This window comes from Castor canadensis, chromosome 1, assembly GCF_047511655.1.
Source record: "Castor canadensis chromosome 1, mCasCan1.hap1v2, whole genome shotgun sequence".
Taxonomy (NCBI): domain Eukaryota; kingdom Metazoa; phylum Chordata; class Mammalia; order Rodentia; family Castoridae; genus Castor; species Castor canadensis.
The window spans coordinates 57,359,127-57,365,607 of record NC_133386.1 but is presented as its reverse complement, the minus strand read 5'-3'; positions in this window follow the sequence as shown (position 1 = coordinate 57,365,607).

Below are 6,481 nucleotides of genomic sequence, written 5' to 3'. Positions count from 1 at the left end.
ATATGTCTGTACGTATACAAGTTATATTTTCTCTTTCTCAGATGGTACTGCCAAAATTTATAAGTTGGCTTTAAAAGTGTTTATGTAATTTACAATAGTCCCCTTATTCATGGGGGATATGTTTCAGGACCCTCAGTGTGAAACCAAGCGTTGGACCCCAAACCAAAACTCCTGGGCTTCAACATGTCAGGTCCATCCACTTGCCCTTATACGCCAAATAAAGGGACATGGTTACCCAAGACAGAGAAAGGAGATTTGTTATACAGCTCAGGACATGCTGTGGAGAGGCAAAGTAAACACTCAGCTCACCTTCAGTCATCTTCAGGGTACAGACATGAGTTTTAGTTTTAAATAGACAAAGAATTAGGGGCAGGGGGCAAAGATATACATAGTTATACAGTTCCAGTCACGGATGTGTTCTGGTTGACCATTATCTTAGCCCAAGGGTTCTGAGGGGGGTTCTGGACAAGTTGTCATCACTTGAGGGGAGCAATCTGGTTCCCAATACATGATTACTCCTGCTCCAGGGTGCAACATCATAATTATAAGTAATTGTCCTCAACTGGAGGGGTGTCTCTCCTGCAAGGTTCTGCTATTCCTTAGGGATAATTTCAGTCCCTTATCATAAAGATGTTATTGATCATTCCTGTCCTTCCTTGATTCCAAGATGGATGCAGAAAAGAATGGCTCAGAACAAAGTGAGGCAGGCTGGCAAAGGGAAATAACCTGCCATGGTACTCTCTTCCCTTAAACAAACAAGATACTCTCATGCTAGACATTTTTTTTTTTAAACTACTCCCCTAGCATGGCCCTGAGCCATCTCTAGAGCAAGAAATCCCCTCTAAGTTGTAAATACCCTGGCAGTCCTAAATATCTTTGTAAGATAGTTTCCAAAGCAGTGCCTCTAGGCTATGGTGCCTGGTTTAAAAAAAAAAAATCTGCTTCCAATTTGTCCTCTTAGGAAACATCCTCTACTTAAGACCTTATGAATATTAGTTGCATCTCATATATACAATTTAAAGACCTTGAAATTAGCATAAGCACATTGCAGAATACCCTATGTTATGTGGTAAGATAGAATGCTCTCAAGGTTGTTGCCCAGATTTTTCCTATCTTACAGTTTACAAATTGGGTTTACAAAAAGAGATCAATGCTTCTTTGCCACCTGGCAAGAGCCCACCACTTCTCTTGCAGTGCTTTCTCTTATTTTTCTTTCAATAAAGTTTTGCTACTGTTTTGAAGTTTGTATCTCTGTCTAGTTCTCTGTTCAGGTGACACAAGAACTTGGGACCTTCTGGACTAGTGTCTTCTTAGACCACTCAGACTGGTAACAAAAGGACAACAGGTACAAAATGCAGACAGAGATGCCAAACTTATCTCCTGTTTTTAATTAGTTACTGGGTCCAAGTAAGGAGTACTTTTCAACAAAAGCATTGGATACCTGAAATCACAAACAGTAAACCCCTATACTAAACAAAAATAATACAATATTCTAACAGGAATACAAAGGCTGCTTTTGCTAAAACTCTTCACTTGGGCCTACAGATGTCAGATGGGTAACTGAAAACAAGATAAAACTTGACATCTCTGCCTTCATATTGCATTTACCTTAAACTTTCCTACTTAAACTGTTAGCACCTTGAAGACAGATTGTTTTTCTTCTTGGTATAGTCACACTGAGAATAAACTCCTTTCCTGCCTTCATTACCAAACATCCCTTCAGCTGGCCTTTTGGGATAGGTGGGACTTATCCCTGGTCTGTTGGCACCCCTGGAGACAGGCCTTAGGCTTTGCTCCAGTTGTTGGGTCTGGGAAGCTAAGGGACAGATGAGTGAGTCAGTATCCCATCTCCCATGGAGAGTACTATGTGCCCTGCTCCCTGAGAAGGAGATACCTGGCCTCATAAATCTGCCATGAGATGGATGAACAGAATGCTCTCAAGCTTGTTTCCCCGATAAGGGGCAAATAGACCAGCTCATCGAAGAGAGCCTGCACGCATGAATCCATGGCCAACGGAAAGAACCCACCTAACTCTTACCCTAACCCAGAGTTAATGCGTCCATAAAAAGCCCCAGCCTTCATCTCAGCAGGGAGCCACCAGTTTCCAGGCTCCACTGTACTGCTCCAGCTGCAGCCTTTTCTTTTTCTAATAAATCTATCTGTGTGTGCACTATCCCTGAATTTTTTTTTTACATAAGTTGTTTATTCTTAAATGTACAACAGACTCCAATACAACACTTCATTCTGTCTATAGGTGGCAAAAGATGTTATGGCAGGGAATCAGATGTTTAAATAGGGATGGAATCATCGTCATCATCTCAAGCACAAGGAACAGTTTACTTTTTGCCAGATTTCTTAATTCCACCCATGGCCAGGGGCCCATTCCCCATGGCCTTCACTCTTATCTCGAGTTTCTTCTGCTTGAAAGCCTTATGGTTCTCATCCATCTCCTTGGGCTGCTTCTTGGGCTGTTTCAGGGGCTTCTTCTTGCCACCTTCTGGCCAGACATGGTGCCTCCTGCCCCTTCCCCAAGACCCTGATCCTACTATCCCTGTCAAGTGAGCTTATTCCTAAACCCAGCAAAGACAAGAGCCCTGGAGTAGCCCACAACACAGTAGTGATACTGTACTAGTTGATACATACATACATATGCAGATTGATATACTGGACAAGGAATGATTCACCTCCAGATGGAACAGAGCAGAATGATGCTTGCATCATTTAAAACCTGTAAGTTATTTCTGGAATTTTCCATTTAATGTGTTTGAAACAGGAATGACTACAGGGTAAATGAAACCACTGAAAGCAAAACCACGGATAAGGTGGCCTACTCTACTATGTCAGAAAAATAGGAATTAACTCAAATGTTTTTAAGGTTTAAGTGACTTGGGTAGACCTAGTAAGACTAGTTTAATATTCTTAGCTTAATGAAAACAGCTGTCTCTTCTAAGTTATCAGAAAGGAAAAAAGGATGGATATATTTAAAGTCCTTGCCTTGGTGATGACTTTCTAACATGCAGATGCTGTAAAGATGGTTAACAGGGAAATAACCTGATGATGAAATGATGGCTAGTTCTGTTTAATATTTCCTGCAATTTTACTTTTGGCTTTTAAATTTTTATTGAAAGACAAAATATATTTGGATCTGTTAGCAAATATGTCCTGTTTCACAAGGAAAAAGCTAGAGATTGGGGAATAGCTTAGTGGTAGAACACTTGCCCAGCATGTGCAAGGCCCTGGGTTCACTCCCCAGCCCCATAAAAATGTGAGTCTCCACATAGAAAAAACTGTTCTACATATTTCTAGAAATTATGAAGTGTATATTCTTAAAATGCTGGAATATGACATATAGTTTAAAATCTCCTACTTCCTAAGGTTTTTTTTTAACCACACATTAAGATTACCAAAAATAAAAATTCTTATTAATATATGGGAATTAAAGCAATCCCATATGCAAGGAGAGTAAGACATGATTTTGGTAAGTGAAGCTTAAATCAAAGATGTGTTTTTTTAAGAGCAAGTTTTGTTCTAAAATAGAATTATTAATTGTTCTAAAATGACAGGAGATAAGTAAATAACTAAAGGAATTTAAAAAAGTTGTAGAACATTGGCAGAAGATGAACTTTGTGAATTGGGGGAGGGATAACAGGGTTTGAACTCAGAACTTTGGGCTTGTGACGTAGGCACTCCACCACTTGTGCCATGCCTCCAGCCCTTTTTAATCTGGTTATTTTGGAGATAAGCTCTTATTTTTTGTCCAGGCCAGCCCATACCATGATCCTCCTATTTTAAACTTTCCTCCATCACTAGGGCCACTACACCAGCTATTGGTTGAGATGAAGTCTCACTGACTTTTTGGCCAGGCTGGCCTCAAACCACAATCCTCCTGAGCTCAGTCTTCTAATTTGCTATGATTACAGGCATGAGCCTCCAGTGCCCAGACATTGTGGAAGGCATTTTCAACTACACTTGGTCTCAGCCAAAAGGCCAAGAAGTGATTAGAAGAAATTTTATGTGTGATCAACAAGGTTTTCTTGTAGTACTGACCTGCTCTTAAAAAGAAAATAGTGAGCCAGGCATAAGGTGATTCACACCTGTCATCCTAGCTACTTGGAAGGCTAACATTGGGAGGATTGCAGTTCAAGGCCAGCCAGGGCAAACAGCTTCCATCACCCCATCTCCAAAGTAACCAGAGCAAAATGGACTGGAGGTGTGGCTCAAGAAAAAAAAAAAAGGAAATAATGAGAGGTTTTTCTTGATCTTTAAGGTAATTGTTATCAAGGTGATTCCCTACACTTGATGTTAAGTACGTGATGAAAAAAATGAGTCCTGCCAGGTGCTGTGACTTATGCCTGCAATCCTTGCTACTCGAGGCAGAGGGCAGAGGTTCAGGAAGATCAGCCCAGGCAAATAGTTCAAGAGACCCTATCTCAGAAAAACCCATCACACACACACAAAAAGGGCTAGAAAGAAAACAAACAAAAAGGCCTGGTGGAGTGGCTCAAGAGGTAGAGCATCTGCCTAGCAAGCATGAGGCCCTGAGTTCAAACCCCAGTACCATCAAAAAAAAAAAAAAGAGAAAAACTGAGTCCTTCCAGTTAAAGAGCTATGGTGGGTTTTTATTTTTCTTTTTATATACTTTCCATCTGCCTTTGAGGTCTTTTAGTTAACACTTTTGTTAAATGAATGACTATTGTTCACAGTAACCTGTGATATTTTGGTCATTTTAATGATTTTTTTATAAACTTATCAAAATCAAATTCTAAACTAAGCCTTTTTCATGATCTCAAATTAACTTTGAGATTTTCCAGTTTGGTCCCTAGAGAACTCCAAAGGATGTAGCCTTCATCTCATAATACAGAGATACTAAACCAACTACTTAATAATATGGAAAGCATTGTCATAATAAGTGCTGCCAAATCTTATTTGTATACCTCATAAGTTTTATGAAATTAGGGACTGAAGGTGTGGCTCAAATGGTAGAGCACCTGCTTTGTAAGTGTGAATCCCTGAGTCTAAACACCCATCCCACAAAAGAAAAAAAAAAAAAAAAAAGAGGGCTGGTGGAGTGGCTCAAGTGGTAGAACTCTGAGTTCAAACCCCAATACTGCCAAAAAAAAGTGAAAAATTGCATGAAATTAATAGAAATATTATTGGTATGCTATTAGTCATTCTAATTATTTTTAAATGTGTATGTAAAAAAAGACTAAATTTCCTTATTAATTTCATTATCTTAAAGAACCATGACCATTTAAGTCAACTGCCTTATTTTGATTTTTTTCTACCAGCTGTTTGCAAGAACTATAATCCTAAATTGTTTGTGTCTTCTAAGAGATTCATGGAAAGGACTCTGATGAGTACCGGTTTCTGATAACCTTAAGATCACCCTGTGGGTGAGGTAAAAAGGTACAGAACTCTAATGAAGAAAATAACTGTCTTATAAAATTGCAACCCAACATCAAGCAGAAAAAGAATACTAAGGAAACACAGATTTTCATGCTATGTCAGTCAGTGGTAAAAGAGTTAAGATATGCAATTTGAAGGAACTCTTTAAGACTGATCCAAATCAAATTGCCTAAGATAACCTACTTAATAAACAATGCTATGTATCTGAACTGCAGAAATAAAATTGGCTTTTAAGAAGATGCAAATCTAGTATTAAGCCAGTACCGACCTGGACAGCCACTTGGTCCTTCCAGACTCTTTATGTCTCCCATTATTAAAACTCTTCACTCTATGACTTATCATAGAAGAGATAAAATGATCCAAACTGTGAAAAAAATATGGGTGTGCTGAGTGTTCTAAAATTGCTAAAATCATTTATGACCAATGTTTTGTTTATCAAGCCCATATTCCTGGGCAGAAAAAAATTTCAAGTATACTTCTGATACCTAATGGGCTATTTGAAAATTTACAGGGGAATTTTCTGTTGGCACTTTTGGTGCATGTTTCCTGGTTGTCTAAAAAAGGCTGCTCATGCAAGAAATCTGATACTAGCTCAAAGATGTAAAAATGTTTCTTTTGTGAGGAATTCTTGACGAAATCTCAAGTGATAAAGGTACTCATTTCAGTAATCAATTTATTAAATGGCTACATAAGACATTATAAATATAATAGCCCTAGGCAAACCTGACTGAATTGTTAGTTTACCTTTGTCAAAGGTATTGTAGAGTAATACCTCTCCTCTGGAAAACTAAGTTGAACCCTTATGAAATAGTCAATGAGAGGCCTATAAACCTATTAATAGTATCTCAAGTGGCTGGGGATGTAGTTCAGTGGTAGAGTACATGCCTAGAATGCATGAGGCCCCAGGACCGATCCCTGGCCTGGTTAAAGAAAGAGAAAAGAAAAAAAAAAATGTTTCCTAAACCTATAGTACTAAATGCTATAAGATTTTAATGCAGTATATGCCAAAGTGTATTTTCAGGTGAAGAAAGCTTTTCATGAGCCACAAACTAAGAATAATCAAATCTTTCACAAT